We start from the raw sequence: 24483 nt of genomic DNA, 5'->3' as shown, positions 1-24483 counted from the left end.
CTAGTGGAACCATCTGGTGCCTCAACTTCAAAAGGCTGAAACTTTAGGCTGAAAACTCTGGATACAAGTGCCAGGATTGGGCCAACCTGGGCTCTGTGGAGCACTGGGGAAGTAATTCTGGATTTCTAGCGGTGAGATATTTGTACTCTAGCTTTATGCAGGTAGTTCCTCCTACTGCAACGAAAAGTGATTTCAACAAGTTGTGTTGTTCAGACATCTTAATTTTGAACTTCCTTCTGTGAGCAGCTGCCTAGGTAGCAAACTCTCTAGCACAAGAGAGGAATTGTGTTTAAACAACACACACAGAGCCAGGTAACTACAGGTAAGCAGGCAGCCTGATGAGATTAGAAGGGCAGCAGAAGTTACCACAAACACAGGAATATACATTATGAGCTACTCTGATTAGCTCCTAATCCTTAAGCAGACTTCACTGAACTCTGCCTGCTTGATTTGTTCCCTGTTGGGATGCTGTGTTTGGATTTGTGCTGCTGACACAGAAGAACCATCCCTGCTACCTTTTGAGTGATTGTGAGCTGCCAAGGCTGGGAGTTCAAAGCCAAGAGCTGGAGCTCTCCACGAGCAGATGGTGACCCAGAAAGCTCTCTGCTCAGCAGTAAGTACTTAATGACATGCAGGTGTCCTTCATGTTGGGGCTGAAGGCTTGAAATGGACTGTAGGAAGTTTCTTTGAAGACCAAATGAGGCTTCCCACCTCTGTGGAGCCATTTGGGGCACAATTTAGTGCTTCCAAAATCTGTCCACTTCACATAAACAGATGTGCAGTGCAGCTGACCTGAGCTGCCCTGCAGTGGGAATTCAGCATGGATCAACCAGAGACATCTTCATTCAAGACATTTCAAAGCTGTAGCCTGAGGCCACCACAGGCAAGAACCCTTTAGAGGGTAACTCCTCACTAAAATATTCCTGAAATCTGTTCTGAACAGAAACACAAGCTGTGTTACACCAGAGCTGTGTGTGCTCTGTCTGTGGAAAGCACCATCCTGTTACATTTTGCCATACCCTGAATAAAAGGGGAATTTTTTTAATAACTAGCACAACTTTTCCTAAGTGATCTCTTTCTGTTTGCAAGCCAGCTTTGGGCAGGCAAATCTACATGGAGGTGGGGAAGGTGAGGCAAGGTGTGAGCATGTGAGGAGCACCACTGCAGGGTTTCTTGGTCTCCTTTGCCCCTCGGCTGTGTTGCAGTTCTCTCCTTTCTGTCCTCAGCCTGCAAGCCTGGAGCATTTCTTGTGGATTTCCCATGTTATCAGAGCTCTTCTCATGAAGGACAAGAGGGGAAGAAATGATTCTGTGTTGTGTCTTGAGTTCTGGCAATCCTCTGCAGTGAAATGGGCAATGGTCTTTGTGTGTTTGGAGAGATTGATTCCCCAGTAACAGGGAATGAGCAGCAAGGTAAAAAACCTCACCTCAATATCAGGCATTCTGCAGGTGAAAAGGAATGGTACCTGTGCCTGCTTCCATTTTTGATAGATGTGTTTTGATAGCTGTGCAGGAGAGATTTGGAAGCAATGGAGAATGCCAGCTTTAGTTTCAGTTAATCTGTGTACAAGTTGCCAGTTGTATTTTTCTTTATTCAAAAGGCTTTGTGAATATGCTGGGTCCCCATTTCTGTGTTTCCCAGGCCAGATATTGTATATAAAATGGAATGTTTCTGCTTGTGTGCTTGAATTTCCCTCCCTGGTGAATCCTCAGGGTGGCTCAGGCTAGGGGAGGTGTATGAGCCACCATGGAGGGCAATGGATGTTAACCAAAACCTGGAACTGAAGTTTTTGGGTCTGAGCTCACAGGCCAGCAGAGGTGCTAGCATCATTCCCAGGAAGCTTGGCTTGGCATGGAGTTCACTGAATTACCACTGAATAAAGTTTAATGATTCCTGCCTCTTGGGTGATACCTTTTCACTAGAATGCTAAAAGAAAATAATTAAATTGTGGTGAAAGGATTGGAGGAATGAAAGAGAATCATGCCTGATTAGCTTTGGGAGGGAGGAGGAAGAATCTCAGGGTTCAGAATGGTGCCCAGCTCTGCAAGGGGCAGATATCTCCTGGAGTTACCACTTCATCTCGAGCTAGGCTCTCCTCTGAGTCCTGCTTAATGGGGCAGCTTTGGACTGTTCTGCACTGAAAAGGAGAGCTGCATTATTACTGCTCTGTCAGGATAAGGCTGCAAGGCAGGCTTAGGCAAGAATTTCCTTCTGACTGAGATCTGCCCTTTCCAGCTTTTCTCCAATAACCACCCCCAAGGGCCCTGCTGGCTTCTGCCTCATTTTTGGTGTGCTTGAGATGAGTTTTGACTGGTGAAATCATCAATTATATAAATATCCTGGTATAATCTACGGCGCTCTTATCTAATACCTTTGCAGGAGATTCTGGGTTTAGGGAATCACTTGTCACAGCTTCTTGCCTTCCTTCTGTCCTGCTTATCTCTTTTTTCAAGTGGTGCAGGCGAATAAGCTCTTTGGAGCTGCTGCATTTCAGAATTTCTCTTTTTTTCTGTCACTGGCATCAGCAAACTCCCTCGGCTCTGTAAGACAGCATGCACATTTTCCTTCCTCTGATGTTGGGATGCATGGTGTCATTTGACAATATTTTTAATTATTGTCGTTTTATGTCTGTTTCGGATGGTCTGGAAAGGAGGAGCTCTTTGCAGCTGTAGTGAGGTTGGGAGAAATGGGGAAATTGGAGGAACGCCCCAGAAAACTGGTGCAGTGTCTGAGGGAATTAAGCTGTTGCCTCTGAAGTGCTTTACTCCCTGGTGCTAAAAATTGCTTTGGTGTTTGATTGATATCACATATGAAGACAAGCGGAGGAATGTAATGAGGAGTTGATGGAGAGGAAAGGCAGGTGTATGCAGTGGGAGAAAAATACTTCTATCTGAAGTAGGAGATTTGCTGAAGGGAATTTAAACACTAAAAACACAGCTTTGTTTCTAATTCTATTTTTTCCTTTCTGTGAGTTGCCCTTCATCCCTCAGACTTTCACTGAGATTTCTTTTCAGGCATATCTCCCTTCTCCCCTCAATTTTCTCTCCTTTTCCTGGTGATCCTTCCCTAAGAAATCACGAGGAAATAAGGAAACCACCCCTGCTCCCCAGATCAGCATCCTTCCCGGTAGAATCTGCACTTTTTGCAAGTGAACTATGTTCCCTCACACCTCCTGTGCTTTTCTTTTTCAAATCACATAACTTCCTGCATGAGGTAACCTTTTCTATCTCGGGCTGTCTCTCTCCCTCTCTCGCTCTGCCTCTGGCTTGCTCTCTGGGTCCCTTGCTCAGTGATGAATGAGTTTCATTCATCTTTCTTCTGGGGGCTCTGTGAAAAGCTTTAGGCTCTGCCTGCTCCCATTTTTTCGCTCAGCCATTCATTTCCATGGCGATGGAGACAGGAGGGGGGTGGCAGAGTGGGTGGCAGCAGGGCCAGAGGTCAAGAGTGGCCACTTTCTGAATTAAAGCTTTGAATTCCATTAGAGGTGACACGTTGTAACCTGGAGTAACTCTCCAAGAACTTGGCTGTCAAAGTCATCAAAGCAAAGGGAGAGGGAGGCAGGAGAAAGGGAGAGATCAGAGGAGGAGGAGGAGGAAACCAAGAGCTTGGAGCTGCTGTCAGGATTACATCTGGTGACTTAATAATATCGGGGCAGTTCATTTGTGTCGCCTTACACTGCGAGGCCGTGCTCCGAAATCTGCATGTGGATGGGCTGTGTGAGCTGGAGAGGATTCCCCTCATCCTTTGATCAACAAATGTAATCTTCTGGCTGAGTAAACAGCCCTTCTCCTCCGAGGAAATGGGAGGGGGAAATTGGGTGGAGATAAGAATCGCAGCGTTTCGCTGGGTTGGGTTTTGGGTTCTTTCAGAGAGGTGCCAGGAGGACTGAGCCCAGAAAGATGAGGGATGTGTTCTTGGTGGTGCAAGCAGTCCCTAAATGAAATTCTGTGTCCCAGAAGACAGCATGGGAAGTAGAGCAAAGTGTATCGAGCCGTTTCCAAAGTTTAGGTGTTTTAAAAACATCTATTTAGGAAACTCGACGATCCCTGCATTTAAAAAAAAGAAAAACCAAAATAAATCCTGCTGAATTTTGAGGTTTGCAGATGTTTTTTCTCTGAAGGTTGATTACACAGGGGAGGAACTGGAAAGAGGCACCAGGACCTTGTGCCTTGGTGTGTTATGTTCTGAATTCTCTTCCCCTCTTTGAATGGTCTCATCATAGTGGCAATCAGGTCTGTGTTAAGATTCCCCTTTTTTCATTTCTGTGACCTGATGAGTCAGTGGTTCAAAGCAGAATTTCTGATAGTTTCCAAGTCTGGGATCTTGCTTCTGGTGCTGTTGAGTTTAAGAACTTCTTATCCCTTCATCCCCAAGGTTATCCAGTTCTTCTTGAACGCTGACCTGAGCCTGATGTGAAAATCTGCTAATTTTGTAGTGGATAAAACTTGTCATCCTCAGTCTGTTGTTTTTTCTGTAATAAATGAAAATATAAAAGTTTTGGTGCTGAACTCCTTGTGGAACCTGCTTGGAAAAATGCCCCAGCATTTCCTTTCTCACCTTGCTAAATCTGTCTGGATCCCAGAGTGAGCAATTCTGTTCTTGCCAGTCCTGAGTGTGCTGCTTTCAAAACCTGTGCTGTGTGATCAGCAACCCAAGTTGATAAAAGTCTCTCTGAGTCATATGTGAGATGAAGCCTTCAGCATCCAGGTCAGGTCGGGATGTTTGGAAAGATTCAGTTCCTTCTCGGTTTAGGGCACTTGACACTTCTTAGGAAGGTTTTTCCTTATAATTATGGTTCCTCTGCTTATTTTGCTATTCACTAGCATCCCTGAGCTTCCCTGTGGCCCTGTAATGAACAGCTTCACCTCTTCAAGGTGGAGGAGGATTCTGGGGTTTTTCTTTTGCTAGAAAAATGTGGCTTTTATTGCTGGAGGCTGTTAGGGTTCTTTGCTGAAAGTAAACTGTGAGAGACTCTTGCCTGCAGACTTTTGCTGTTGTATTATTTTTTATTATTATTATGAATTCCTTCATATAAAAAATTGAGAATCATGTAAAATAATCATCTTAATGATTATTTTTTATTTTCCAAGTCATTATTTTCATGGAGTTTTTTTCACTGATGTGTGGTATATAAGACAGTAATTGGTCTAGTAATGTAACATATTTTTTAATCTTAGGCTTTTCTTCGCTTGTTTAAAGAGCAGTAATGAGGGACTTGTAGCAAAAGGAGCACTGGATTTTTTAGACTAATTTGCACAAAACCTGCATCCTTGCGATGGAGTAAAAATAAGAATTGAGGCTGTAGTGATAAGAGGAATTACAAATGAGGAACTAGGAAAGTTATTAGAAAAGTTTGACATTCATGTGCATTTTTTGTTTGTTTTGGGTTTGGGGGCTAAGGAAGGAATAGTTTGACTTGCCAGAAATACCCTAAACTGACAAGCAAAGGCAGAAAGGAGGCTTAAGAGTCCTATCAGTCAAATGCACCCCTAGAGATGTTAAAATTCCTCTAATTAGGGAGAGAATCAGCTGTAATATGCATTATTCCTTGCTAAGGAGAGGCTGCTGAGAGGAAGAGCTCTAACTCAGGAGAAACGCTGCAGCTAATACAGACAGCTAAAGCAGGCAGGGCAGGAAAGGATCAAAACTGCACCAGCAGCCCCTCTGCTTCATAGGAATGCAGACTGAGGCTGGAGGGACCCCAGAAACAGGGCAGAGACAAAGTGCAGGCAGAGTAAAGGCAGAGGAGGTCTTTCTACGTGAGAGGTGGAAGGGAGCAGAGCAGGGACTGGGAGTGGAGAGTTGCTTTGTTCATGAGGAAGATGCTGGCCTACTTTAGCACACCCAGCACATGAGCAGGAGGGGAGCTGCTATCAAATTGGGAATTGTGGATTTTGGGAGATCTCCCTGGAGCTGCAGGATGGGGAGTTTGGTGTGGATTTATCTCAAAGGAAGGGTGCTGTGAGCTGCCCCAGGAGCAGCCCTTGTAGCAATGCTGGCTGGTGAGCCAGGGCTGTTCTTCTTTTCCTCTTAAGAGGTTTGTCTCCTTTTGTAATCTGCTTTTGTTGGTGAGATGCTTGTTTGGAACAAATCTGCTCCAGCAGGATTTTCAGTTGTGTTATTCCTCTATTCCACTCAGCTGGGACAAAATAAACAAGAAATGGAGACAATGCAAGGGAAGCACAGAAATTAAGTTTGGTGCAGAGGCTTGATTGATCTATTCCATCTTTGATCCTACTTTTCCATGTACATTTTCCTTCATGTGACAGTCTCACAGTTTCACTCACAAGGGTGTTGCCTCTCCTGGTCTTATTAAATTTCCTCATATTTTCATATCTGCTTGGAATACATTGTTCCCCTCTCTGTAGCAAACCCACTTGTTAATGTTGGCTCTGTCTTGAAAAGCTGATTCAATCCTGTGTTATCTGAGCAGTGAGACACTCTGCCTTGCAGAAGCTGTGGTAGGACTGAGTGGATAAAGCACAAGCAGTTTTCTTTCCTGTCAAGCCATTTTGAGGATCAAAATGCAGAAATGCAGCATTTTACAAGCACTTATAATTGTGCACTCCCTTCAGAGGTGTGTCTTGCTGAAGAGCAGACAAAACATCAAATCACAGGACTTTTGCCTCCCTGACTGGTTGGATCTTAAAAACCCTTTTTGGAGTATTAAACTTGTTGGCAAGTATGAGGTGATGAGAAGGGCATGCACTGTGTGTTGTCTTAAAAGAGAAGGGGACAAGTGGTACTAGAGTAAATTTTTTGTTTGTAGGAACTAAGAGAGAAGCAACATTTCCACTTCAGTTGCAGAGATCACAGCCTGATTTTTTGAATCTTAGGCGTTTCTTCACTTGTTTCAAAAGCAATAATGAGAGATTCATAGCAAAAGGGACTCTGGATTTTTCAGACTGATTTGCACAAAACCTGCATCTTTGCGATGGAGTAAAATTAAGAATTGAGAACAATAACAAAATGTTAGTTTTGTGTCTGAAGGAACAATGTTCTTGCTCTTTCAAAAAGACTTCATTACTGTGTGAGACAGCCTGGAGCTGCAGGGAAATCAGTCCTCTCTTGTGGTTTATACCAAAGGAACACTTTGATATAAACCACAATGCTTTCTAGGCATCCTGTGAATCTTCTTTGGTCATGGAGCCAGGAAGCCAAAGCAGCCAGGGGCTCAGTTTGGTAGGAAGCCATTGAAATCAGAATTGTTTTTGCTTAGGAGGAAAAATCCAAACCTCCAATATCTGCCGAGGAATGGTTGGATGATTTGTGCAGTCTGGGTGGTGTGAGGAGGTCCTGATCACCTGGAGTGTTTAAATACAGCTTTCCTGAACCTGTGAGGGTGAACTGCTGCTAGGAAAACTGGAAGGAGTGTCCTGGGAATGGGCAGTCTGCTGTCCACTAGCCCCTGGGATGGTTTTGTTCCTTCCTGCTCTCAGCCTTTCTCCCTAAGAGCCTTGCTTTTTATTCCTGAGGTTATTTCTGGGTCAGTGAAGATGAAGATATAATCCCTGAGCCTTGTGAGGTAGTTACCTTAATCATCCAACCTTCTTCTGGCAGAAAGCTGCTTACAGCAAGCCTGTGCTGTGGCAGGGAGAGGAAACAGGGTGGCCTGGATCACAGCTCTGCAAATAGGTGCTGGAAATCCCACTCTTCTGACGTGGAGCTCTCATGTTAAATCCCCTGACAGCCTCTGGCTTATGTAAATGTTTGTGTGAGGGGGAATCAAATTACTCCAATCTTCTAGCAGTTGGAAGTCTGACATCTGTGGGTAATTGTTTTTCAGTTCAACTCTATGGGGTTTAGTAGTGTATAGCTATTAAATTCTATGTTTCCATCCTTTGAAATCATACAGGGTGCTTTTTTTAAAGTCTATCCCTTAGCAAGTTTCAGCATAATTAAGCTGTCATCATCTTGGCTTGGGAAGACAATCTTGAGAAGGATTTATTTTTCTCCATTTTCTTCGCTGAGTTTCCAAAAACGTCAAGGCACAGAAACAAGTTGCCTACTCTCGAGTGAGCTACAGCCTCAGTTCCTGGCTCTGAGCTTCATATTCTGAGACTTTCTCTGTCAGTCTTCCTCCTCAGCTCACAGACTGCCTGTCCCTGTGTCTCCTGCCCATCCCATTCCTGACCATCATTTTCTTCCAAGTCTTTTCCTGCACCATCTGTTTGAGGCCTTTGCCATCTGTGGCACAGTCCTCTCCCCTGAAAGGTTTCAGAGCCTTTTCCTTGAGTGACAGAGCTGGGACTGATTGTTTCTTTGCTCTATAGTTAATAGCTTTAAATTAGCTATTAATAGCTGTTAATAGCTATATAGCTATAATAGCTATATTAGACATATAGCTATAATAGCTATATTAGATAAATAGCTATATATCGAATATATAGCTTTTGTGCCATCCCTGTCAGGTTTTGGAAACTGTTTCTCATCACATGTATATGCAATATCTGAGTGTTATTTTACCCTCTACTTGCAGGAATGAACAAGATTTCGAGTTGCAGGTCATGTGAAAATGCAGTGATTTAGTATATTTGCTTTTTTAAATATGTATTTAAAAGAATTAGTAGCTAAGGGATACAGACAAATGTAAATCCAAGTCTCTGTCCACTTCTCAGTGCATTCATTGTGACCGAACCGTGACTTTTCTCTTTTTCTGGAAAACTGCAAACCAGGCAAATGTTGACTCTGAAAAGACCAAGCAAATAATTTCTGCTCTTCTTTGGTTAGTGCTGCTGTAGTAGGAGATCAATGGATCAGTCAGAAATTGGATATCTGCCCTGAGCCAGGAGGAACCATGGTCCTGGGAGTGGAGCAGGACACTTTATTCCATCCATCCCGAGGGCTGTGAGGGTCAGTCCTGGTCAGTGTGTATTTAGGGTGTATTGCACCAGAGCATCACAGTCACCAGCAGTGCTTCTCTGGGAATCTGGGAAGAGCATCAGACTAATTTTCTCATCACTTCTGGCTGATGTGATTAGCAGTCAAGGCTAATTACCTGCAGGAATGCTCCCTCTTGCTTCCCTGAATCCATGCAGGAGAAAGCTGGTGTTATGATCCTTGGCAGTGTAAGCTGTTCTTCCTCCTTTCTGTCACAGAGGAAGATATAAATATTTATGAATTTAAGGCAGGGTAATGCTTCATCCTCTTTCCTCAACTTTTCTTCTTTCTGTGTCAATTTGTTTCTCTTATTGCTAGGGAAAAGAATGGAATGTTTTCAGAAGCAATCTCAAATGCATACATCCATTGTGCAGACAGATATAGGTTCTCTTTTCATAGGAAAATGTAAAAGTAGACAAGGTATCAGTATATAGTTTGGGTAGTTCTGTATCACAAGCTGTCCTACACCATGGCAAGGCTGGATTTTGGTGTTTGAACCCTCCTGTGCTGGCACACATCACCAAAGGTGCATTCAGCCTTATTGGGCTAATTGTTCAGGAGTGGGATTGAGAATCATTAGGATTGATGACCTGTAGGGAGAATTAAGTGTCTGACAGATCCATAAATGCCTGCTGGCTGAGGGGTGGCTTGGCTGCTGGAGGTTGTGTGGCTGCAGCAATGCAGAAAGGTAATGAGCTAAGTTAGGTTATAATGAGCCCTGGGAAGCCTGAGATTTCCAATATTCTGCTCATGGTGGAGTTGAGCTACACTGATATTTAGCTGTGCTTAAACTTCAGTGCCATCTGAGAAATTATCAGCACTTGCAGAGCAATGAGCAGAAGTAGAAAAGATACACATTTTGTGAATTTAGTGTATCTCACCTGCCAGTAAAGTCCCAATTCCCTTAGGACTGAATATGTGAGCACTTGCCTGGAGAATCCTATGAGCACAGCAAGTTGCCAGAAAAAAATCATGGAGTTTGTGAGAGCCACACTTTCATTCATATCAGGCAACAAGTTCACTTAAAATGAGTTTTTATTTCTAAAGTATGCAGCCCTACAGACATGAACACATTATCTGGTAGTTTATATGAGAGAAGATCCAGTGCTGGGTCTGTTGAATGTTTTGGGCTTTGTTTTGTTTTGGCTTGATTTTTAAATTTTTTTAAATATTATTGTTTTTATTTTTGCAGAATCTGAAGTGGGAATAGATAATGAATGCTTGAAATTTTCCAGTAGTTTAGGCTTTGTTTGTAAATGAAACACTTTTTGGCTCTGCTTTCTGTTGGAATGTACTGAACAAATAACAAATAGCATAATTTTGAGAAAGCTTTGACAGTGGAAGGTTGTTCCTTTCCCTTCTGTCAGCATTACTCTTCCATTTCCCAAATTTCATCAGGAGTCATGGTGCCATGAGATCTGAGTTGAATGTGAGTCTTTCTGTTTGTGCTTGGACTGTGCTATTTTACTCATTCCCTATTGCAGTTGTAACTTGAACTCAATCCATGTAGGTATTTTCTCTGATAGGACTAAAAAGTCAGTCCCAGCTTAAATAAATATACCATTTCTTTCACTCAAGATATTTTGAAAACTAGACTAGACTTCTTTTACCTTCTTGTTGGCAGTCATTTCCAAATTATATGGTATAATTATAAAGTGAAAAATCTATTTTTTTTTTCCCTTTCCCAGTTGGCAACATTTAACTCCAAAGGAGGCTGCATGTTGCCAGAGTCCTCCCACTGCAGTCCTGTCCTGCAGGGACTCTGCATATTGCTTTGGAGTGTGCCAAGACCTTTTGGGACACCCACACCCTGAGAGGAAAGGAGGATCAGCTGTTTTGTAGTTTTCTTGCATTGGTTTTATCACATTCCTATGAAAAAGTATCAGGGATATACTGTCTCTATTATGTTTGTGGTCATCTACAGCCTTGCAAAAAAATTTTTATTTTTCTTTTTCCCTGTGGTTGTTCAGGGCAGGGCAGTGGTCACATGGAGATTTTTCACATTCTGATTTTTCATCATTACCAAGCGTTTTCCAATGTAAAACATGAAGAGCTACTTTTGTGGGAAAAAATGTCAATTTAATCAGTTAACCAACAATATAATCAATCATGATACACAGTGTGCCCAAATATCAAGAACAATCTTAAGTAAAGTTGGTAATTTATATTTTAAGTAGCATTGTGTTTTGGGTTTTTTGGGGTTTTTTTCACTTGAATGGTTGTGCTTTAAAATGTAAAGTAGGGAATGAACACAATTGTCACACATTGAGAATTCTATATATATTGCCTTGCACCTCAAATCACTTTGCTGAAATGTTTTCATTGTGATTTATTATTGTGTTTTATTCCCTCAGTCTTAAATTGGAGAGATCATCTCCATCAGTGGCCATAGTGACCACTGATAATTCCAAAACAATTGAGAACTGGAACAATTTTGGAATTGTTGCATGTTTAGGTGTCTCACATCATCACAAGGATGATTTTATAGTTTGGCATGTTGTCTGGTCATCGTTTTGCCTGCTTGCTTGAGCAAGGATAAATAATTTTAAAAAGCCACAAAGCAGTGAAAAATTGGGCTGATGCTGTAAATTGTGTTCATTAATGTCTGCCTGGCCCATAAAAATCTATTGTGGCATCTAGGTAAACTTCATATTTACAAATTGATTTCTAGATAATGTGAACCTTTCCACCTTTCTTTTTTACTGTGTATATAATTCTTCCATCTGTCACTCAGTCCATTCTTCACCATCTCATGTCTGAATGCTTTCCTATGTAATGCTGCAGACCTTCTATTAGTTGGAAATTTTCCACTTTGCCCAGTTTGTAAGCTGAAATTATATTATATTAGATAATCAAACCTTGACCTGCAGTGCTGACTTCTTTCTAGAGGTCAGACAATGTAGGGTTTGTTTTTTGTTTTTATTGCATGTGGCTGGGGCTGAAAACTTTTGGGTTAAAACCCAACCATTGCTCTTGGTTTGCCAGCACTGGGGAAAAAAAGAAGCAGGAAAAGGGCAAAGTGCAGTCTGATGCTTTGGAAATGCAGCACAATGAAAAGGTGAAATGTTATGGTGGCAAAATTTAATTAGCTGTAAGATAAGAGAAAGCAAATTATGGCATTTATTTTTAGGAAGAAGCCTCCCACAGAGAACTGTGAATACCTTACAGGGAGAAGCAGGCAAAAGGGGCTTTTTAGAGCACAGATATTCTCATTAAGCAACCAAGCAAGGAAGTATCTTTACAAAGTGAGGTTTTTCTTATTGTTGATGTTATTACTTTTAACAATACCACCCATGAAGAAAAGTGGGTTTCTCCTACAGCCACTAGTGACATAAGAGTTGGAATCCTAAGAAAATTAGGGATTTAAGCAGCTGCTTTTGCAGACTGGATATTCCAAAGAGAATGTACTGTGTGTGTTTTTGGTGGAAGAGGGAAAATGAGTAAAATGTTAAATTGAGGTGAATTTGAAAGGATAAGGTGGGAAGTGAAAAGGGGAAAGAATGGTGGGAAAAGCAAAGTTAGGAAAAACCCAATAAAGGACTGCTTAAGAAGTGCAAGGGTAGATAATGGAAATTCATATCAAAGGAAAAGAGCTTTCTTTTTGCAGTTCCTTTTTATCTGAAACAGTATTCTTCAAACTCTCAGCTTCCCCTATATTAATGAGAATTAGCAGATGTCCTGATTCCCTGGATGGGATCCCATTTGGTGCAGCATACAGGGAGCAACAGGCCCTGCTGTGTCTTCCACATGATCAGCAAGAATCATAGTTGAAGAACTACAGAAATGGGATTTGTTGTCTTTATCTAGGTCATGTGAGTATAATTAACCTGTTGCAGGCAGTTAAATAAGTTAATAATAATAAATGATGTTAAATAAGTGTTTACACATTTAGGTGTGCCTATATACCTGTATGTTTGTGTGCATTTGATTGGTTATGCCAAAAGTCAATAGGACAGGGAATAGTCAGCAAATGATAGATGAGGAAAAGCAGGAATGGACAAAAATATTTGTTTTATGTTGTAGTGCTGCATCCTGTTTGCTCTTTGTTGGGGTTGAACCCCACTGGCAATAAGTGCTGTGCAGCCATGAGCTCTGCTTTTGCTCCAGTGGGAAGGGGAGGAGAATTGGAAAGAAGTTAACAGGTAAAAAAGGTTAAAAAAAAATCTTGAGATAAGGACAGTTTAATAATTGAAACAGAATATAACAATTTTAGCAATAATAATAATTGTAATAAAAACGGAGACAGCACAAGAGACAAAAAAAAGCCAAAACAAGGAAGAAAACCCCCAAGTGATGCACTAAAAAATTGCTCCCCACGCACTGACTGGTGCCCAGAGCATCCCTGAGCAGTGACAGCACCTCCTGGCCAGCTTCCCTCAGTTGATATGCTGAGCATGATCTATGGTGTGGGAGGACAGCCCTTCAGCCACTTGGTGTCACCTGTCCTGTCAGTGTCACCTCACAGCTCCTGTGCACCTCCAGGCTGCTCGCTGGCAAGGACTGAGGAGCTGGGAACTCCTTGACTGAGCATAAACACCACTAGCAGCAGGTAAAACATCAGTGTGTTATCAGCAGTATTTCCACCCTAAACCCAAACCACAGCGCTGTACCAGCTAGCTGGAGGAAAATTAACTCTGTCCTCGTCAGAAGGGGGAGATCCTTCCTCATTCTGGTCACACTCATCCCACATCTGCCCACAGTAAAAAAGGCTTAGGAATAAGCATTCATTTGCTGTTTCATTCCTTATTTGGAGGCAGGATATTCCCTTATGGTAATTAGTACACTGTTTGTTTAAAAATCATCCTCTCTAGCTCAGCCAGAGGCAACTTTTGCATGAGTAGATAGCTTAAAATCCAGCAGAGGGCAATGCTGTATTGCACCTCTACCATACTGCAAAGGAGTCTACCTTGAGGACCCTTGAGTTATCTTCCCTAATGAGAAATCATGCATTTAATTTGTGATAGATTACACCAACCTTGTGGTTGGGGTTTTGCAATAAAATCCGGAGGCGTTTCTGGAAAAATCACTCCCACTGGAGGTAGGGGTGTTGCCAGGATGAGAATGGATTGATTACATTGCGTGTTTGAGCTGTGCAGAGATAAAACAGGAAAGAGTTGTGATAGCTTTTCACCAAAACTATCAAGAGTTAACATCCCCCAGCTTTCCTTCTTTCCTTCCCCATCTCAGCACCTGCCTGTTAACTGCAGCTATTTCACTTTTATTAAGGCCTTTGCCCCATCCTGATTTCTTGCAAATTCACAGAGATGAGAAATGACAAAACTCAGCAGTTAAAATAGACTGTGTTCTTGGGAGACTCATTGAAACCGAATTCCTTTTTTTACAGAAATTGTAAAAACCATGCATACTGCAGCCCTTTTCTGCTTATTAAACCTCCGGGAAGAAATTAAAAACAAAAGATCAATGGGAAGCACCATTTAGAGTTACAAATATATTCAGCTCTAATCCCTCATGAAGAGTATAAAGAGCAGTGGAAAGCTTACAAGGTCTGGTGCATTTCACAGCTTCAGTTTCAGAGGTTTTTATGACACTGGTTTTGTTTGAGGTGGATGGCACTCCTGTTGTCTCAGGGTTCTTGTGTGTGTAATTCTGCTCTGAGTGAGGAATCCAGAGCCTCCAGGAGCTCTTTGCTCTGACAGAGTCCCTGGGCCCAGAGAGGAGCCCATCAAATTGGTTTTTCAGTCACACACTGTCTTTATTGCCACTGCTGCAGCTCACAGGGGTAGCAGAGTCCCTGGAAAGCTGCTGGTCTCCAAATTCTTCTGTCAGCAGTTGCAGCAAAGAGTTTCAGTTAGGTTTATGGGAACAGAAACAAAAAGTGTTCACAAGGGATTCTGTCCTGAGGAAAGCATCTCTTGGGGAACCCTTGGGTACTTTTCCTGTCCTGCCAGGATAGACTGTTCTCTGGAGTAACCTGCAGAGTGACCAGAAGTGACAAATTGAGAAGGGCTTCACTTTAGATGTCCAAAATGTGTTTTTATCACACTTTGCATTTTTTTCCTATTCCCAATCCCAAACCAAGCCATCAGTGAATCCCACACCTTGCCAGCCAGTTTGTTCTAGGGGAGTAGCTGTGCTTATTAGGATGCAGGGCAGAGAATGCACTTTCTGTGGTTTGCATATTTGATTATAGTTGCAGGGAGCGAAGGAGAGCAGAGGGTGGAGGGGGTGAGGATTTGTTTCCCTGCAGATCTCCAGGGTGGTGAGGATGGTGTGATACTGAGGGATGATCTTTGGAAGGGAAGGAGCACAGTGTAAAGCCAGAGTAATTCCAGCCACAGGTGAAATACCTTTTTGAATTTAAATGTTGGTGTCTTTGTGGAATCCAGCTTGTCCAAAGAGAGCTTTCTGGAGAAAAGCAGACAGATGCCAACCTTGCTTTGTGTGAACAATTCCTGCTGCTCCTCCTGTCTTGTAGCATCACACATGAGACATCCAGAATGCCCTGATTGATGGTTTATACACCATTATTGGAAAGAACAGACAATCAAGAACAAATTCAGTTTTGGGGGGTTTATGACAGTGGATTTCATGAGGGAAGTAGTTGTGAGTTTTTCAGGGACAAACCCTACAGTTTGGGATTTACAGCTAATCTCCAGGCAATCTGCTTCTCTTAATTATGTATGCAGCAGTGAAGATGAGTTTGGTGGCTAAAAATTCTCAGTCTGGAGCCATTTCCCTTGCTAAATTCAGCATGTGTGAAGTGCCCTGAGTGACACAGACTGCCTGCTGTTTTCTAGGAGACCTGTGGCTCCTGGATCAGAGCTGTAAATCCCAAAATCTAGGGCTTGTCCCTGAAAAATTGCCCGGGGAGCAGCAGAGCTGGGTGGGAGGAGAAGGAGCTGTCTCAGGTGCTGTCCTTCATCTGCACCTACCCAAGCTGCTTTTGGGGTTTGACTCCTGTCTGTCCCCACCAAATTTAGCCCCTGAGGATAGGTGATCAAAAATTGGTGAGAAAATGATATTTATTTGAGTACTAAACAACAGGCTGTAGAGGTAAAGAAGGATGAAGGCAGAAAGACTGCCATGGCATTTCTCTTCAGCAAGGACTAAAGCCTCCAAGTGTTGTTTATAAAACAAGCCTCAATATCCAGCTTTCCCCAAGTCTTTAAGAGTGCAAATATAGCTTGCAGCCAACGAAATTTCATTGTCTCTGCTCTGTGGCCAAGTAAGTGTTTTAATTATATATTTTTTTAAGGACATTCGGACCTCTGAATACCAAGTCCCAGCAGAGCATGAATTCAAATGACTGAGGCTTAAGCCCCTGATAATAAGGGTTTATTAAAGAAGCACTAACAGAGCTGAACTGGAGTGGACTGAATGGCCAAACCGAAATAATGGGATGCTTGTGGCAAGCAGAAAATGATTGTTTATTGGCATCATCCCAGGGTTAGCTTCTGCCAAGAGCACATGGCCTTTCCTTGCCAAGCCCTTCATATGGGGAAATACAGTGCTGAATTTCTGCACGTATTAGCAGTGCAGAGGAGGAGAAGAAGCTGCAGCTTGCAGGAGGAAGGGGAAAAAAATTTATATCCCAAATGGTGTAAACAGTGTGATCCCTGGAGCTTCACTCTGAAGAGACCAACAGCATGGTCTGAGAAATATGGATTTGGCTGTGGAGTTTTATCCCTTGAATGTCTGAGCATCACCACATGCAACATGCAGAGAGCAGAAAACTTTGGGATTTTTCTTCCCTAAAAATCCTGTCTCTGTGGTTGTTGAGGTGCTTACAAGCAGTTTTTTTCACGCATGGCAAGCAGGACTGTTGTGCAGCTCTGCTGGGAGATTCATTCTCAGGAAAATGCTGTTGGGTAACACTTGGCAAATGTTTTATTCACTGAGAAACAGTGTGGCTGCACAGAACTGCAGGTTGGGTTGAAAAGTTTATGGAAGAACTGCTGTTCATACAAGGAAGAGGAGAGCAGTGGGATTACTCTATATCATCCTGCCTTGCCCTTATCCAGCAGTCTTCTGAATATGATACTGAGTGAGGCAGTCCTGATTCAGGTCAGCTCTCTGTTGTGCTGGGAAAGATTTCTCTTTTCAGCCCAAAGATTTCTCTTTTCAACCCCAATATTTATGGCATGTCTGAATGCCATAAATATTGTCCTGGTGTCCTAACTATCATTTCATAGTGATAGTTTCTCTATATCTCCTGTGGAAGCTAAACATGTGGTAAAAAATATTTCATTATTCCCCAGAGCATAATAATCTCACCTTCCAGGAAAATGCCTTGGAGGCCATTGGGAATATCTGTAGTATAAAACAAATTCTCTATATGGATGACAGAGGTGCACCTGAAAAATCTCTGAGCTGTAGCTAGGGCTGTTTTGAGGAGTAGGAATCATTAATTGAAACATCAGCTATCAATTACAGAACACAGATCTTCCGAGCTTTTAACATTTTGTTTTTAAATTAAGCATAACCATAAGTGATTTTTCTCTTTCTTTTGCTTTCTGCTGGTGAATTAGCCCTAAGTTTGTGTGACTAAATGATTGTTTCAAGTCCCAGAGGGGTGGTTCTCAAAGAGCTGCTTCGATAGCCTGGTTTTTGGGATATAAGGTCCAAAGATGAAAACCAGCCTGGTTTGGAAAGAAGTGGAAAAGGATATTTTCTGGGAACAATGAATCAGTAAATCAACAAGAAACTTGAGATTTTTTTCAGCCTGCTTTCTTTTTTCTTTTTTACTTTTAGTTATTACTGCATTTGGATATGTGGCATAAATGCAGCTTTTAAAAATTACCTTATTTATATGTTAATAAGAACTCAATTTGAACAAAACCTGCCTTTCAGCAGTAGTTCAACATCCTCCAGGCTGTAGCCTCCCTTTGGGGGTTAAAAATGCCAACTTCTTCCTTCCTGAATGCAATCTTGTCTTTCTGGCATCTCCTGGCTGATTCTGCAATACTGTGATGATGCAGTTTATCATTAGTAAGACTTGTATCACCCAATTCTGTGCAGAATATGGACACCATTAAAAAAAGAAATAAAAATGAACTAAAATACCTCTTTAGCCATTGTGGTTTGGAAGGACAGCTGTAGAAAGCTTTTCATGGGTGACCTGTTGCATTTTTATTTATGTGCATCTTGACTAAACTGAAAAGTTATTTTGGATCATTTTTTTGTTATTTGCACCTTGCTATTAACTCTCTCTGCCAAAGGTAATGGTCTTAAATGTCAATATTTAACACTTTTTTTTTCTTCTTTGAGTGTCCAGCTCTCCTGTTTGGGCTCACATGGATCTGGTTCTCCCCCTGCTAGCTGCCAAAGCCTCCAGTTGTCTCCCTGAGATTTTCTGGCTCCTGAAAATGAATACAGAGGCTTCTGGCAGATGCAAAATGAACACAATGGCAGCAGTGTGAAATGTGCATTTGCCTACATTTTAAGGAGAGTTTCAGCTTTGCATTGCAAATTTTGCATTAGCGTTACTCAATGAAATTTCACTTCTCTGATTATTGTTGTGTATGATCTTCCTATCAAGGAATCTGTTAAAAAAAAAAAAAACCCAGCAAAAATTCTCCAACCTGACAGTCAGCTCAGGCGAATCAAAACTCAAAGATTTGTCCAACTTTTTGAACTTCTGAAGAAAGGCAGTTATCAGAGATAAGGAGGTTCTGCTGAGCCTGGCAGTTTTCCTTTAGCTACCTGCTTGAGCCCCTGGAGCTGCAGAATTCCTGCTCTGGAAACTCTGTCTGCTGCTCCAAACCTGGAGCCATGAGATCCAGGAAAGCAGAGCAAGCTGCAGCTGGTGCTGGATGATAAAATGATCCCCTCCTCACAGAATCATTTTTATGATGGGTTTCTGAGTGTTCTTTTAAAGGAGACAAGTGGTATGATCACTGTTTCAGGGATGCAGAAGTGAGGATGGTGACAGATGCTGGGATTTGCCTGCTGCCATCGAGCTGAAAATGTCTTCACTGGGGCAGAGGGAGCAAATGAAAATGAAAATACAGGGGAGGCATCTGTTTGCCTGGTGCAGTGCAGCTGTTGAGGATGCAAATCATGTCCCAGGATTCATTCACAGCACTGCTGTCACCACTGGGACTCTGGTGACTTCAAAGTGTATCTGCTCACGGTTTTTGTCCTCCTAGCAGCAGGAATAATCCTTGGCTCTGGACCCAGTTACAAAAATAGCTGTATTCCTGGATTGCTCCTTTTTTCCTGCTGACTGTGATACCCATAGGACGTTGTTACAACTGCAGTGGCTTCAAAAATTGCTCTGTTTCAATAAATGAATTTACGTGAGTGAAGAGAACTTTCTCTTGGATAGTCAGGGACAGTGAGACACTTTTCTGCCCTCTATTTAGCAAATGGATGGGAATATGCCACTCAGTACTCTAACATTGTTCAGAAGATTAAAAAAATTTCAAATTAATTAATTTAAAATTTCAAATTTCAAATTCAAATTTCATCTGGTAGATGAAAACACATTAGGTAGCCAAGTAGGCATCAGCAGTATTCTTCACACCAGAAGGCTCTCTATAATAGTAGTTATTTGCCCTTTTATTTGCCTGTATAATAGTATTTATTTATTTCTCTATAATGGTATTTATTAGGTCTTGTAGTGTCCTGGTAGTGGAGTAATTGGGATCTGGTCACTTATCAGAGCCCTTGAAAAACCATGAAAAAATTCTTGGTGTTTTAACAATCTCAGACAACCAGACGATCATTAGGTAAAGCAAAGCCACTGGCTGGGTTGGGGTGGGAAAAGAGGCAGAAAAAAAAACTGTAGTAAACCTCTTTTCCCTCTGCTATCATCAAGTAATTCTGTCTTTTGCACCTCGGAGGAGCAGAGGTGAAAGAGAATAGAGAGAGAGGATTTAGCAGTAGTTGTGGAACTCACAACCAAAACACAAGGAGAGAAACAGTGATGCTGATGATAAATGGGAGAGTTTAGTCAGAAGTTTGGCATCACCATGGTGAGGATTGATGCAGGTAAGTCTCCTGTGGTCTTCCTGGTGATCAGATCTTAATCTAATCTTATCTTTAGTCCTGGAGAAATGAAAGTCTAAGAAACCCACTGTGATTTCATCAATACTGAGACAGCAGCTCTGATTGTTGTGAGAAGAGGGAGGGGAAAAAATTTCTTAAAGTGGCTTAAAATGTCTTTTTCAGTCAAGGTATGGAGATCTAATAGAATGAACTGAAATATGAGTTGGTTTGGTTTGGGTTTTTGTTGTGTTTGTTCAGCCTCTCAGCTGGAGCAGTGGGAGGGGAAGGTCAATAGGAGAGGAAGTTGCAAAGTCAATATTAGTTTGCAGTTCAGAGCTCAGATTTGCTCAGAGCCAGCGAGAGCAAAAGAGAGGAAGAAAATGTGTGTGTTGTGGATGAGAACCAAGGAAGAGCTTGGGGGATGAGAGGGAACTGATTTCAACAGCATTGTTCTTTTCAACAGCATTGTTCTTTTCAAAAATCTCATTTCTAAGGCAATTTTTGACGGCCAGGCTTAAGAAAATGATCTCTGTTCACTCACTAGGGACCAACAGGAAAAATAGCAACCACCCCTTTTCCATTAAATAAATGTAAAGCTTTTTTTTTGAAAGCACAGCATGTTTTTTCATCCCTTTATAGACATGGATGATTTCTTAACATCAGTTTATGATACTGAATGGGTTTTTTTTGTTGCCAGGTTGGTTGTTGTTGTTTGTTTGGGTTTTTTTTCTCTCAAATATTACTGTTTAGAAATATTAGATATGTTCCCTAGGCTTTCTGAAAAACGTAATAGTTTTTAAAATCTCATGTTGGAAGTCTGGAAAGAGAGAAGCATAAAGTTTTTAATCCCCTTGAAAGTTTTGTCCATCTCCAGTAGTTTTTGGATTCTTTGGCCTTTTACCCATCAGTACTGTCTGTTGGTTTGTTTAGCAATGTTTCCACTTATTACACTTTCCCTCTGAGGAAGAAACTATTTGCTACCATTATATCTTGTTCACAACTATGACTGCTAAAGTTTGACCCCCAAAAATGACACTTTGTACACCTGATTTATTCTCCTGTGCTCAGATAAAAGGCTTATAGGGACCTGGTTTGGCAAAATTTTGCTCCAAGCTTGCAATAAAGGAGTTGCACAGTTTGTGGTGCTCCCTGAGAGGGAGAGAGGTGGATAATGAGGAGTCCAAACAGAGGTTCAGGTTTCTAGTTTGGATGTTATGTTGCAGAGAAGCAGTTGGGTCCTTTGTCTCTCTTGTGTAAAATGATGTTTTTAATGGAAGGGAACACAGTTGTATAATAGTAAGCTTAAAAAAAAACACACATACATTTATTTCAGTTCATAAAAATGCTTTCAAAGACTTGCCATCCTGTGGAAATTGATGTTCTCCCATGAAACACTTCAATTTTGGCAAAACATTTTGGAAAAATGAAAGAAAGGTTCCACCTGTATTTGTTTGTAGCATCCATCTCCCTGAGTCTTACACCAGTCTGAATGATGCTCAGCATTTAAAGGCAGAATTCACACACCTAGGGCTGTCTGTTATCAACTTGAACTATTCATTCATGTCTGGGGAACTAGAAACAGAAAATATCCACAGTGTGTGTGTGTTTGCCTTAGCCTGATGGGAGAGACAAATGTGCAATCAGCTAAGCAAATACCAAAGGCTTGGGGAAATGTTATCCACAATTTACCTAATTCCTTAGCTTATTTACTTGAACAAAGCTAGATGGGATGTGTTAGCAGGTCATTGTTTTTTACTTTTTTGTTTTCTTTGCGTGTTAATAATTTTCTTCAGTCACATAACTCTTGGTTCCCTGCTTATTTTTATGGCTCACTGACCTCACTGCTCATTTTCCTGGCCCTTAATAATGTCCATGTTGAAAAGAGAACACAGAATTGGTTACGTGTTGGAAAATGTTGTCCCCGAGCTGCACACTGCAATTTTTGAAGTGAAGTGTTTGACTTGAGTTTATCAGAAGGGTCATGCTATGATTTTTTTTTTTTTCCTTTTTAGCTAACTTTAATTCTGGCTTGTTGTTTTGTTACCCTGTGCTGTAGCTGAGCCTAAATGGTAGTTTAAAAAACTACAGAAAGTTTGTCACATATAATTTTAGCCTTCTAGAACTTCCTCACTCTCCCCTGGCTGATCTGCAGCAACAAACAGGTAGTTACACTCAATTTTATGTTTTCCAAATTTGCCACTAGACTGCAGAATAAATTGCTGCTTACCCAACTCCTTGCAGCCCTGGCTCACCTTGGAGCAATTTCCTCTCCTGCATGGAGGGAGAGCATTTTTGGAGTTATTTCCATGAGTGGGGCTCCTCTTTCTACCCCCAAAAAGCAGAAGCAAAGCAGAGGAAGGAAAAAAGAAAAGCTGAAAAGTGCCTGCTGGTTGAAACTCCCTGATTCTCTTATCATTTTGCCAGACAGGACAACCAGTCAGCTGCAGGAGCTTGAAGAAATTTCAAAAAAATGGTAGTGATCATGTTGTGAAGTGGTGTTGTGAAAGTCCAGAAATGAAGATTGCTGAGAATCACCAAAAGTTCAGCTGATTTGAATCTTGCAAAGGAAATGAGAAGCATATTTAGATTTTAAATTTTATTCCCCTGGTGTGCAAATAAAGACAACAAAGGCAGTGTGGATGTGTGCAGAGGAAGAGGGAACAAGTTCCAGTCGGAAGATTATGGTTTGTGAAAGTTCACCACCTTTATAGGGCTGTGCACCAGGTGGTGAATGGGAGAAAGACCTGGGGAAACAAAAGATTCTTCAAGTGTGTCTGAGGTAAAACTCCCAAGAGCAAACTGCCCTTAATTTCTCTTTTACAGAGAAAACTGCTTTTCCATCTTGGAGTACTGAAAAAAAATGGCATTTGACATTTCAGATTCATTAAGACCATTAAACCATGGATCGGATTTTATTTCCTGCTGCTGCACAATTGGAGCTTAGCAAATATAATATTTACATTTAAGAAGGGGGAAAGAAATGGATCCAGGTAGCTGCAGACATATCCATCTGCCCTTGCTGGACTGCAAAGTGGAACACATTTTGAATAAGAGAGTAATTTAAGAAGTGGAGTTAAATATGAAGTTTCATTAAACACAGCATGTGTTTACTGAAGAGTGACTGATGTCCCAAACTAGCTCATTTAAGAACTGATTTTGTAGATGTGGCTAATCTGCCACTAATCAAACTGTAATTTATTAAAGTATTTGTTGCGGGACTTGATGAGGAATTATTCATTCAAGCAGGAAAAAAGAAGGATTAAGGCAAGAGTTAGTTCTAACGTGGACAAGGAGCTCAAAGAGGACTCAAAATGAGCAATGTTTTGAAGAAAAATGATGGGTTGCAGGAACTTCTTAAGTCTGCACCTGGGATGCATTTTTTTGTTGGTCATGGGATGAAAATAATGGTGTATGAAGCTGGGAGTTATAGCTATTGTTTGCTGCAAAAGAGGAACCATATCCTTTTTTACACAGTTTGTATTAAGCCAAAGATTTATTCTTAGCATCATTTAAACCTGAATGGTCTAATCCAAGGATTCTTATTAATGCAGATGTAATTATTACAGAGAAAGATTAATACCTCTACAGATGTTATAATAATGCTAACAAGAATGCCATCACCACCACAGTTAAAATTGTCATAAATACACTTAGATTCAAAGTGCTTTTCCTAATGTTGTGCTGAACCTTCCCAGCTGTTCTCAGCCCAAGGTTGGTGGTTTCATTGTGAGGATGGTTATGGTGAGCTGTCACCATCTGGGCTCCTCAACCAGGAGGATCCTCATGTTGCTGGTTTTTTTCCTCACTTCAGGATCAGCCTGAGGTTGTTTTTTACTGTTTGCTAGCATGCTTTGATGCCTTTCTTTCTTCATTGGTCTGCAGTCATGTTATATCCTAACTCCCTAGACATGGCACCTTTCAGGTTTATTGGGAACTATCTCTGTTTTCTCTTTCCTACCCCTGTATCCAGTTTTGTCCAGGTCCTTGTCTGTGGTTTTTATCTGACCTTGGGACAGCTGTTGATAGTGAGTGTGTGTCTCTGTTATCAAGCTGGTGCCCCATCTCATATCTTCCTATCTGTGCTCCTCTAAATTGTATCTCCACTTCTCAGGGCCTTTGCTAACATTCCAGCCCTGCATTTCTTTATAGCATGTTGTTGTTATAACAGAATATTAAAACCTTTGTGGCTCCATGCAATGACCAAGAAAAGTAAATCAGATCAGCCACAGCTGGTTGGTCAGTTAAAAAAATATGCTAAAGCAAGGGACAGCCCAAGAAATGCTCAGAAAGGACAAATTGTGATAAAGCTCTGTGCAGAGCCCTGGCAAGCTCACTACACAGCATGTGTATCATCATCATTAGCAATGGCAATGCCTTCAGTATTGCTTAACCTGCAGCTTAGCAGTGTTACCAACACAGCTGGGTTTTGACACTGGAATTATATATATTATATTATATTATATATATACAATACTATATTATATATAATATATACTATTATTGCTACTATAATATACTATATATAATATAGTATTATATAATAGTATAATTTGAACTGGAATTATACTATATATTATACTGTATATTACACTGGAATATCTGGAGGATATGGGCAGGTTAAATCCCATGAGAAAACCTGAGCATTGCACTCAT

The 24483-nt window shown here is 41.4% G+C and overlaps 1 protein-coding gene across 1 annotated transcript in view; it reads left to right on the top strand.

The window, feature by feature from the left end:
* The window catches only part of PTN (pleiotrophin), a 67225-nt gene that overhangs the window by 17438 nt on the left and 25304 nt on the right, over positions 1–24483 (top strand). The window lies entirely within an intron of this gene.

The sequence above is a fragment of the Lichenostomus cassidix genome, chromosome 1Ab (assembly GCF_008360975.1).
Source record: "Lichenostomus cassidix isolate B80296 chromosome 1Ab, HeHo_3.0, whole genome shotgun sequence".
In the NCBI taxonomy this organism is placed as follows: Eukaryota; Metazoa; Chordata; class Aves; order Passeriformes; family Meliphagidae; genus Lichenostomus; species Lichenostomus cassidix.
The sequence above is the reverse complement of the archived record's forward strand: the minus strand, read 5'-3'. Positions and strand labels throughout refer to the sequence as shown.